Consider the following 13,148-nt stretch of genomic DNA (forward strand, 5'->3'; position numbering starts at 1 on the left):
ATTCTCTTGAATTTTTCTAAGGTCTGTTTTATGGTCAAGAATGTGGTCTATCTTGGTGAATATTTTGTGTGAGCTTGAAAAGAATGTGTATTTTGCTGTTGTTGGATGATACAGTCTATAAATGTCAACTAGACTGAGTTGATTTGTGGTGCTATTCACTTCAACTACACCCTTACTGATTTTCTGCCTGCTGGATCTGTCAATTATTGATAGAGAGCTGTACACACAGCTTTAACAATTATCAACATTTTGCCATTTAATTTTATATATTAACTTCTTTCATTAATTTTTTTCAATCTCATAGAATGAAATGTCTCAACTTTATACTGGTAGGAGATAGGTAAGAAAGAGTCAAATAATAAAAAAAGTGAAGACTCTTGTTTTTCCCATTAATATTATACATTTTTTAAAAGTTAGATTCACAGAAAGTTGCAAGGAAAGTATGAGAGGATTTCTGGGAAGATGGTGGTGAAGGAGGACTGTGAACTCACCCCCTCCCATGGACACAACAAATCTACAACTACCCGTGGAACACTTGCCTCTGAGGGAGAACTGGCAACTGCTTAAAAAGAACCTGCACAACAAGGGACAACACCGGAAGGAGTGGAAGAGGCAGAAATACACCTCTTCTGGGAAGAAAACCACATTCTAGCCATGGTACTTCATGGCCAGGAGCAATCTTGAGGTATGAAGCTCTTCCCAGAGGGGTGGGGGGATCTGAGCAGGAGATCTGGGCCACAATAGGCATCCCAGCCTTTGAATTCAGCACAACTGAGAGAGTTCCCATAATACCTGGCTTTTCTGGATTATAAAACAAATAGGGAAAACCCCCAGAGAAACTATTGAACTTCAGAGAAAGAGAAGCCTGCTCTTAAAGGGCCCACACACAGATTCACCTGTTCTGGAAACCAACACAAAAATACCAGAAAGCTGAAAAGTCCTTTGGTAAAAGAGAGTCACTTGCTAAGCTCTGAGCACATCTTAGACAGGCAGCAAGTAGCTGGGCCCACCTCCCCAGGGACTGAGACTCTGGTGGCAACCATTGTTGTAACCTAGTCCAGTTGTGCTGACATGGACACTGGCAGATGCCATTGGATTCTTCCTCTGGCCTGTTAGCTCAGAGGTTTGCCCTCTCTACTAGAGCACTAGTTTAATCCAGCACAGCCAACGTAGGGACAAGGTAGTCCACCCTAGGGACTGGCCCCAGCCAACAGGAAGCCTCTAGGGAACTTGTGGGCTCCATATAGGCAGAGTGTGGGCAGTGGGGCAAGTAGGCCTGCCTTGGCAGGATGTGCACACAGTTGGGGCTGCATTGGTGGGGTGTGTGGGCCCTGTGGGTGACGGGGCATGTTGGCTGCATCAGACACGTGCCGCTGGCTAACTCCAACAGCCTAACAGGAGATTTGTCCCACTTTCCAATGCCTGAGATGATTCTGTGCTGCCACACCTGGGGCCAGCCCCACCCATCTGTGCTCATGAGAGAGCTGACAATAGCCCTGTGCCTAGGGAGTGTCACCAGAGGCCTGCAGCAATTGTGAGCCCCTGAGCCTAGCAACCAGCCACACAAGAAGCCTGGCTTACTTAGCAGCAAAACAGCAGCAGGTGTGTACATCCAGCCATGCAGGGCCTTGCCCTGCCCAATAAAGTGACTAAGGCAACCGTTGTAGCTGTACATAGCTGAGCCTTACAATCAGCCAGCCCAGGGGGCCAACCTAGCCTACTCCTGTGCCCACAGCAAGAGTAATCCTGCCACAAGAGAGGGACACATGTAGCCCACACAGGGGACACCTCTGGAACATTTGGAACCAGTGACAAGATGGAAGCACATTTCTGGGCTCCATAAGGCACCTCTTACATAAGGGCACATCTCCTGGGCCAAGAGATGTAGCTGATCTACTAATACATAGATAGAAGCACAGAGAAGAAGGCAATATGAGGAGACAAAGGAATATGTTCCAAATAAGGGAACAAGACATCTCCTCAGAAAAAGAACTAAATGAAACAGATATAAACAATCTACCTGGTAAAGAGTACAAACTAACAATCATGAGGATACTCACTGATCTTGGGAAAAGAATAGGTGAATCAGAAAAGAATCAGAAAACATAGAAAAGAACAAGTCCAAACTGAAGAACACAATAATGGAAATGAAACATTCACTAGAGGAAATCAACAGCAGAGTACATGACACAAAAGAATGGATCTGTGATCTGACTGAAAGAGTAGGGGAAATCACCCAAGCTGAACAGAAAAAAGAAAAAAGAATTAATACGAACAAGGACAGTCTAAAGGACCTCTGGGACAATATCAAGCATACTAACATTCGTATTATAGGTGTCCCAGAAGGAGAAGAGAGAGACAAAGGGGGAGAGAACCTATTTGAATAAATAATAGCTGAAAGCTTTCCTAACTTAAGGAAGGAAACACATCCAGGTACAGGAAGCACAGAGAGCACCTAACAAGATGAACCCAAAGAGGCCCACACTAACACACATTATAATTAAAATGTCAAGAATTAAAGAGAAAGAGAGGATCCTAAAAGTGCAAGAAAAAGGCAACAAGTTACATACTTAGGAAATCCTATAAGGCTATCAGCTGACTTCTCAGCAGAAACATTATAGGCTAGAAGGGAGTTGCATGATATACTCAAAGTGCTGGAAGGAAACAACCTAGAGCTAAGAATACTCTACCAGCAAGGTTATCATTCAGAGTGGAGGGAGAGATAAGGAGTTTTCCAGATAAGCAAAATCTACAGGAGTTTATCACCAATAAACCTGGCTTACAAGAAATGTTAAAGAGACTTATTTATGTGGAAAAGAAAAGACACAAATAGGAATAAGAAAATTATTAAAGAAAAAATCACTTGTAAAGGCAAAAATACAGTAAAGGTAGCAGATCAACCAACTATAAAGCTAGTATGAAGGTCAAAAGACAAAAGTACTAAAAATATATGTCTTATGATAAGAGGTTAAGGAAAACACACACAAAAACAAGGTTAAATATGATATCAAAAACATAAAATATGGCGGGAGAGGAGTAAAAATGTAAGGCTTTTAGTAAGAGGTCAAACCTAAGAGACCATCAACTTACCTAGGTTATTACATATCAACCTCATGGTAATCACAAACCAGAAACCCATAATAAATACACAAGAAATAAAGAGAAAGGAACCCAACCATAACACTAAAGAAAGCCATTAAATTATAAGGGAAGAGAGCAAGAGAAGAAAGGAACAGAGAAAAACTATTAAAACACCCAGAAAAAATTTAACAAAATGACAATAAGTACATATTTATCAATAGCTAATTTAAATGCCAACAGACTAAATGCTCCAATCAAAAGTCAAAAGGTGGTTGAATGGATAAAAAACAAGACCCATATATATGCTACATAAAAGAGATACACTTCAGACCTAAATATACTCACACACTGAAAGTGAAAAGATGGAAAAATACTCCATGCAAATGGAAAGGAAAAGAAAGCTGGGGTAGCAATACTTATATCAGACAAAATAGACTTTAAAACAAAAATTGTAACAAGAGACAAAGAAGGGCACTACATAATGATAAAAGAAACAATCCAACAAGGGGATATAACAGTCGTAAATATCTATCCATCCAGCATAGGAGCACCTAAATATAAAAAGCAATTATTAACAGACATAAAAGGAGAAATAGACAGTAACACAGTAAGAGTAGGGTATGTTAACCCTCCACTTACATCAATGGATAAATCATCCAAAAAGAAGATCAATAAGGAAACACTGGCCTTAAATGTCACATTAGACCAGATGGACTTAGTAGATATATAGAGAACATTCCATCCCAAAACCACAGAATACACATTCTTTTCAAATGCACATGGAACATTCTCCAGGACAGATTACATATTAGGCCACAAAACAAGTCTCCCTAAATTTAAAAAGATTAAAACAATACCAAGCATCTTTTCTGACTACAACGGTATGAACCTAGAAACCAACTATAAGAAGAAAACTGGGAAAGCCACAAAGGTGTGGACAGTAAACAAAATGCTACTGAAAAACTATTGGGTCAGCGAAAAAATCAAAGGAGAAATTTTAAACATACTTGAAGATAAATGAAAATGAAAATATGTTTATATATGGGATCAGCAAAAGTGGTACTAAGAGGGAAGTTTATAGCAATACAGGCCCACCTAAACAAACAAGAAAAATGTCAAATAACCAATCTAACAGTGCACCTAAAGGAACTACAAAAAGAAGAACAAACAAAGTCTGATATCAGTAGAAGGAAAGCAATAATAAAAATCAGAGTGGAAATAAATGAAATAGAGATTTAAAAAACAACAGAAAAAAAATCAATGAAAGTAAGAGCTGGTTCTTTGAAAAGATAAACAAAACTGATAAACCTTTAGCTAGACTCACCAAGAAAAAAAGAGAGAAGGCTCAAATAAATAAAATCAGAAATGAAAGAGGAGAAATACAACAGACACCAGAGAAATACAAAGGATTATAAGAGAATGCTACAAAAAGCTATATGCCTACAAATTGGATAATCTAGAAGAAATGGATAAGTTCTCAGAATCATACAACCTTCCAAAACTGAATCAAGAAGAAATAGAGACTCTGAATAGACCAATCACTAGTAAGGATATCAAAACAGTAATAAAAACCTCTCCAAAAACGAAAGTCCAGGACCAGATGGCTTCCCGGTGAATTCTAACAAACATTCAAACAAGACTTAATACCTATTCTTCTCAAAGTCTTCCAAAAAATGAAGAGGAGGGGAAGCTTCCTAACTCATTCTATGAGGCCAACATTACTTTGATACTAAAAGGACGAGGAAAACAGGAAAAGAGAAAAGTACAGGTCAATATCATTGATGAACACAGGCATAAAAATCCTCAACAAAATACCAGCAAATTGAATACCACAATACATTAAAAAGATCATGCATCATGATCAGGTTGATTTAATCTAGGGATGCAGAGATGGTTCAACATCTGCAGATCAATCAATGTGATACACCACATTAACAAAACAAAGAATGAAAATCACATGATCATCTCAATAGATGCAGAGAAAGTGATCAACAAGATACAGCATACATTTATGCTAAAAACTCTGAATAAAATGGGTATACAAGGAAAGTACTCCAACTTAATAAAGGCCATATATGACAAACCCACAGCCAACATCATACTCAGCAGTAAAAAACTGAAAGCTATCCCTTTAAGAAGGAACAAGACAAGGATGCCCACTTTCACCACTCTTATTTAACATAGTATTGGAAGTCCTACTCAAGCAATCAAGCAAGAAAAATAAATAAAAGGGATCCAGATTAGAAAGGAAGAAATAAAACTGTCACTGTTTGCAGATAATATGATTTTATATATAGAAAACCCTAAAGAACCCACCAAAAATTATTATTTGAAATTTTTTGGTCATTAGAAATAATAAATAAATACAGTAAAGTTGCAGGATACAAAATCAACATAGAAAAATCAGTTGCAATTCTATACACTAACAATGAAATAGTAGAAAGAAAGATTAAGAATACAATCTCATTTACCATTGCAACAAAAAGAATAAAATACCTTGGAATAAATTTAACAAAAGAGGTGACCAATCTGTACATTGAAAATTATAAAATACTGTTGAAAGAAATTGACAAATACACAAAGAAATGGAAAGATATTCTATGCTCATGGATTGGATGAATAAACATAGTTAAAATGTCCATACTTCCTACAGCAATCTACAAATTCAATGCAATCTCTATCAAAGACCAAATGACATTTTTCACGGAAACAGAACAAAGAATTCTAAAATTTATATGGAACAACAAAAGATCCCGAATAGCCAAAGCAATCCTGAGATAAAAGAACAAAGTTGGAAGTATCACACTTCTTGATTTCAAAATATACTACAAAGCTATAGTAACCCAAACAGCATGGTACTGGCACAAAAACAGACACACAGATAAATGGAAAAGAATTGAGAGCCCAGAAATAAACCCACAGATCTATGGACATTTCATTTTAAACAAGGGTGCCAAGGACATACAGTGGAGAAAGGAAAGTCTCTTCAATAAACGGTGTTGGGAAAACTGGACAGCCACATGCAAAAGAATGAAAGTAGAATGTTACCTTACACCACACATAAAAATTAACTCAAAATGGATTAAAGACTTGAATGTAAGGCCTGAAACCAGAAAACTTCTAGAAGATAACATAGGCAGTATACTCTTCGACATTCGTCTTAGCAGTATCTTTTTGAATACCATGTCTTACCACTCAAGGGAAACAGAAGAAAAAATAGACAAATGGGACTACATCAAACTAAAAAGCTTCTGTACAGCAAAGTAAACCATCAACAAAACAAAAAGAAAACCTAACCACTGGAAAAACATATTTGCAAATCATATATCTGATAAGGGGTTAATATCCAAAATATATAAAGAACTTATACAACTCAACAACAAAAAAACAAACCCAATTAAAAAAGGGCAAAGGATCTGAGTAGATATTTTTCCAAAGAAGATATACAGATAGCCAACAGGCACATGAAAAGATGTTCAACATCACTAATTATTAGGGAAATGCAATTCAAAACTACAGTGAGATATTACCTCATGCCTGTCAGAATGGCTATAATTAACCAGACAAGAATTAGTAAGTGTTGGAGAGGATATGACGAAAAGGGAACCCTCATAGACTGCTGGTGGGAATATAAACTGATGCAGCCAACAGTGAAAACAGTATGGAGAGTGCTCAAAAAATAAAAAATCGAACTACCATATGATCCAGCTATTCTACTTCTGGGTATTTACCCAAAGAACACAAAAACATGAATGTGGAAAGATATCTGCACTCCTATGCTCATTGAAGCATTATTCACAATAGCCAAGATGTGGAAGCAACCCAAGTGCCCTTCTACAGATAAATGGATGAAGAAGGTGTGGCATATATACACAATGGAATACTAGTCAGCCATAAAAAAGATGAAATCTCTTCATTTGCAACAATATGGATAGACCTTAAGGGTATTATGCTAAGTGAAATAAATCAGATGGAGATAGTCAAATACCATATGATTTCACTCATTTGTGGAAGATAAAAACAACAACAAACACACAGATACAGAGATTAGATTGGTAGTTACCAGAGAGGAAGGAGCGAGGGAGGAGTAGGAAAGGAGTAATAGGGCCTATGTGTATGGAGAAGTCTTAGAGTGGTGAACATGATATAGTCTACAGAGAAATTGAAATATAATCATGTACACCTGAAATTTATATAATGTTATAAACCGATGTTACCTCAAAAAAGAAAAAGATTAAAAAAAGAAAGTACAGAGAGGTTTTGTTAAGCTTTCACCAGTTTCCCCCAAAGGTTACTTCTTATGTAGCTAGAGTGTGATATAAAATGCAGGATATTGACATTGGTACAATGTGTATGCATAATTCTATGCCATTTTACCATGTGTAGATTTGGATACATACCACTGATCAGCTAGGGAACGATTCTCTCACCACAAAAGTCTCCCTGTGCTACCCCTTTATCACAGTCTACCAGTATCAACATTTTACCAGTGTAGAACCCCACCACCCTTTATGAGCCTTTCTCTCCTCTATTTATAATATAATTGTGGTAAATATTTCTGCTACATACACTGAGGAGCACATAAGACAATATTATAATTTTTGCTTTAACCATCAAGCATAAGTCAGAAAATCAAGAGAAGTAAAGTCTATTGTATTTACCCATATTTTTCAATATTTTCACTCTTTTTGTTGTTCCTCCTTCCTGATGTTACGAGTTCCCTTTTGTTATAGACCATTATCTTACACCATACACATTTCCTCTCTATTTAGAAAACTTTCCTTAGTCATTATTTTAGGGTAGATCTGCTTGTGACAAATCCTCTTCGTTTCCTTCATCTGAGAATATCTTGATTTCCCCTTCATTCCTGAGGGATATTTTCAGTGGGGATAGAATTTCTGTATTGGCAATTCTTTTCTATCAGAACTCGAGAAATGTGTGCCACTTCCTTGTGGCCTCCCCAATTTCTGATGGGAAACTTGCTGTCATTTGAACTGTTTTCCTGCACCACTATGGTGTCATCTCTCTTGCTGCTTTCTTCGTCTTTAATATTCATAAATTCGACTGTAATGAACATTGATGTGGATTCCTGTGGGTTTACACTGTTCAAGGTTCACTCAGCTTCTTGAATCTGTGTGTTTATGTCTTTCGCTAAGTTTGGCAAATTTTCAGCCATTATTTCTTCAAGTAGTTTTTCAGCAGCTCTACCCTCTTTTTCCTCTTCTTCTGAGATTCTGATGACCAAATGTTAGATTTTTTTGGTTATAGTCTTACAGGTCCCTGAAACTCTGGTTGTTTGCTTTTTCAATCTATTTTCTTTGCTGCTCAGTCTGGGTAATTTCTATTATTTTACCTTCAAATTCGTTGATTTTTTTTTTCCTCTGTCCTCTCCATTTTGCTAAGTCCATCCATTAAGCTTTTTAATTTTGATTATTGTATTTTTCACTTATAAAATTTCCATTTAGTTCTTCTTCTTCTTTCTTTTTTTTTTTGCTGAGGAAAATTGGTCCTGAGCTAACATCTGTTGCCAATCTTCCTCTTTTTGCTTGAGGATGATTGTTCTTGAGCTAACATCTATGCCAATTCTCCTCTATTTTGTATGTGGGATGCTCCCACAGCAGGGCTTGATGTAGGTCTGCACCCAGGATCCGAACCCACAAACCCCAAACCGCTGAAGTTGAGCACATGAGAACTTAACCACTACACCACTGGGCTGGCCACCATTTACTTCTTCTTTATGTCTTCTCTTTCCTTGCTGAGGTTTTTTATTTTTTTGTTTTAAGCATATTCACAAATGCTCATTGAAGTATTTTCATCATGGCTGCCTTAAAATCACACCAGATAATTCTGACACCTCTGTCATCTCAGTGTCGCTGGGTGGGCATTTATTTTCTTTTCTCATTTAAATTGACATTTCCTTGTTTTTTGGTGTGAGGAGTAATTTTTAATTGAATCCTAGACATTTTCGATGCTATATGATGAGACTTTGGATCACATTTAAATAATCTGTTTTAGCAGCCTCCTCTGACACTGTGGGGGGTTGGGTACATTGTCTCATTACTGCTAGATGGCAGTAAAAAATTCCCAAGTTCTGCCTCTGTTGACACATTTAGGGAGTAAAGAGCACCTTGTTATTGCTGGACGGGGGGAATACCAGCACCCCACTAAACCTCTGCTGTGCCACCCTAGCTTGGAGGGAGAGGGGTGCTTCATCACTGCTCCCCATGTGGCTTCCCATGGCTTCTCATGACACCCCAGGGATTAGCAATGATAAAAGTCCTGACTCTCTAGGAGGACTCCTCTGATACCATCCCAGCAGACACGGGCACTTCGTTACTGTTAGGTGGGAGCAGAAATCTAGGTTCTCCTCTGGCACCATGGGGGTAGAAGTGGCTCATTAGTTGGCCTTCTCTGACACTACCATGGGGAGGGGGAGTGACAGCTTGTTACAGCCTGGTGAGGATGACAGTCTAGACTCACTACTTGACCTTTGCTGGTGGGAGGTGGCCACTGTTTTTTCTGTGATATTTGACTGGTTGTAGAGCAGTTATTACAAGTTTTCTGTCTTGCTAGGCTGCCCTTTTCCTGTCCTTTGGCCAGAGAGTGCAGGCTTTTCTTGGAGGCTTTTTTTTTTTTTGCTCTGTGCCAGTTGGTATTTCCAGGTTGCCAGCTTCTCCGGCACCCAGTCCATGATATATGAAGCAAAAAGAAAACTCAAGAAACTCACTTCCATGTTGTTTCTCAGGTCCTGGGGCCCCTAGCCAGTCTGCCATCTTCTCTTTACCATTTAGAGTCTTATGTTTTTTCTCTAGATAATGTCCAAGATGTTTAGCCAAGTATATTTAGCAAGAGGAACAGAAACAAAGTACTTCTCCATCTTTTCAGAACCCTGCCTTTGTTTTTCCTGCAATATCTTAAATCAAATCCCAGGCATCATTTCATTTCACCCATAAAGACTTTAGTAAGTATAGGAAAATATTAGTAAAAAATATAACCATGATACCATTGTCGCACACCCCCAAACTGAAAATAAATCTTTAATATCTAATAATCAGCTTTCAATACCCCCCCCATTGCCTCAAAAATGTCAATTTACACCTGTGTTCAAATCAAAATCTCAGGTAAGGTATAAACATTGCATTTTGCTGTTGGACCAAAACAGTTTGCCTTCTTTTCCTTTACTCATGTCATTTATTTGAAGAAAATTGGTCCTGTGGTACTTCCCATGTTCTAGATCTGGTTAACTGTATTCTTGAGGTATCATTTAATAAGTTTCACTACCCTACATAGTTCCTAGAACTGGTAGTTAAATTTAGAGATATTATTACATTCAGCTTCAATTTTTTTGAGAAAAATATTTCATTGGCGATTCTGTGTGCTTCCAATTGTATCACTTAAGCAGACACAAAATGTCTAGTTGTGCTGCTTTTGAGAAGCTAATTAAACAGTAGGTTCCAGTGGTAACAATTTGAATCATTCATTAAAAAGTCCTCCATTGACTGTTAACCTAATGCAGGGTTTCTCAAATAAATTGATGTTTAGGACTAGATAATACTTTGTTATGGGGGACTGTCCTGTGCATTGTAGGATATTTAGCAGCTTCCCTGGTACCCTCAACCCTGTTGCCACATATATACCAACTTGTTGTGACAATAAAAAAATATCTCCAGATATTGCCAAATGACCCCCAATTGAGAATCCCTAACTTAGTGGATTTAGCAGTCATTGGTAACTGTTGCCTGGGTCCGTTATTTCAATAGTTTGCAAAATCATGATTTTTCTAATTCTATCATTCCTGCATTTGCAACTGTGATTTTTTTTTTTTAAAGAAATACTTTCTCTGAGTCTGTCCAGCAAAGACAGGATAAGTGTTTGATTATTTTATTGATCGGTGTTTCTAAAATAATAAGCTGTGCCCTCACAACCTACAAAAATGACAAATTAATTTTTCTTTGGAGTATCATTTGGAACTCTTAAATTTTTACACAATTCATACATTTCAATCCATTGCAGTCATTTTTCTTTTTGACACTCAAATTTTCTCATCTTCGGTTAGTGAGATCTTTTCCAAGTTAGCTTCAGTTTCCTTTTGACTTGACCCTAATAGTCTGATAACCTCCTTGCTTTCAAGTAAGACAAGACAGTCCAGACTCATCTTACATATTTCCTGCTCCAGACCTGAAATTAGACACTTACCCAAGGAGCTCACATTCTTTTTACTGGGAAATGGTATTTAGAGACCACAATATGGGCACAATGAGTGTTTATTATTGTTGGGTTATCACTACTTCCAGGTCTTTTTGATGTGTAGGACCAGGAAATGCATTTTTTTTTAAGATAAAGATAAGTTCTGATTTCATATTGGCTTTTTAACTCAATTGAAGCTTACAACATTTTTATTTTATATTTAACCTCTTTTTGTTTAGGCTGAAATCATGATTTTTAGTATCTATCTCCTTCTCTCTCTCTCTCACGTTACCACCATTGAATGCAATTTCAAACTTCTTTGTGATTCCATTCACCCTTAGGTTATAGCCTACTAAAGATCTACAGTCCAAATAGTGTGTTTACATATCACTTTAAATAATTATTCTCTCTGGTTATGCCACCAATGTGATAAATAGGTTCATTTGTTTTAGTTTTCAATTTTTATGCATTGTTCTTTTAAAATTTAATTTTGTTTTTAATTATATAAAATATACATGGTTCCAAAGTTAGAGCTATAAAACAAGCCATATTTAGAATGGTCTAGCTTCCATCATTGTCTCTTCCTCCATATCCTCTCTCTACCCTAAGATAATCATTTCTATTAATTTATACTTCCATTTCTAGAAAATGCACATACACATGCCCCAAAAGTTAGCATAGAATGCACAATATCCTGCACCTTGCATTAATTTTTTTTTTTTGAGGAAGATTAGCCCTCAGCTAACTGCCACCAATCCCCCTCTTTTTGCTGAGGAAGGCTGGCCCTGAGCTAACATCCGTGACCATCTTCCTCTACTTTATATGTGGGACGCCTACTACATGGCTTGTCAAGCGGTGCCATGTCCGCACCTGGGATCCCAACCGGTGAACCCCGGCCGCTGAACTGGAACGTGCGCACTTAGCCGCTGTGCCATCCAGCCGGCCCCAGCATTAAATTTTTTTATTGTGGTAAAATATAAATAAAAATTACCATTTTAACTATATATAAGTATACAATTCAGTGGCATTAAGTACATTCACAATGTTGTGCAACTATCACAATTAATTTCCAGAACTTTTTCATTATCCTAAACAAAAACTCTGTACTCATCTAACAATAATTCCTCATTCCCTTGCACTGCCAGCCCTTAGTAACCTTTATTCTTCTTTCTGTCTCAATGGATTTGCCTATTCTCTCTGCACCTTGTTTTTTTTCAGTTGAATCGTGTATTCTGGAGATCACTCCACAGGAGTATAGAGAGAGATCGCCATTCATTTTTTACAGTTGAATAGTATTCCACTGAATGGATTAAGCTATATTCAACCAGTTCCTTATTGATGGGGAATTTATGTTTTTATTCTTTTGCTATTACAAATAGTGCTGCAATAAACAGACTAACACATTCATCATTTCATTTTTTTTTTGCCTGTGTATCTTTTAAATAGATTTCTAAAAGTGGAATTGTTGAGTCAAAGGATAAACACATACGCAATCTGAGAACATTTGGATTTGATGTGATTGACAGGACTGAACGATGAAGCCATTTAAGTATTAAATGAAAGCCCATTTTATGGCTTAAATGTTTTAAAGAGTATGATTGAAACACTGCTTTAACTCAGGAGATAGTTACTTTATTTAGCTCTTTTAGTTAACTTTTTAAAAATTTCCTCGAAGCATAATGCATAACAAGTACCTCTACTGCTGTCTTTAATTTCTTTGGATTTGAACAAATTGGTGTCCCACATGAAATTATGTGACTCCTATTTTTTCTTACGCCTTATCAGAATATTGTAAGAAGGGATACTACCTTAAGACTCTTTGTCTGACTAGGTTGGGAAAATAAAGGAGGGAGGTATGCCAGTTCTCAGAGAGTTTTGGC

The sequence above is a fragment of the Equus asinus genome, chromosome 9, assembly GCF_041296235.1.
Source record: "Equus asinus isolate D_3611 breed Donkey chromosome 9, EquAss-T2T_v2, whole genome shotgun sequence".
Classification (NCBI taxonomy): domain Eukaryota; kingdom Metazoa; phylum Chordata; class Mammalia; order Perissodactyla; family Equidae; genus Equus; species Equus asinus.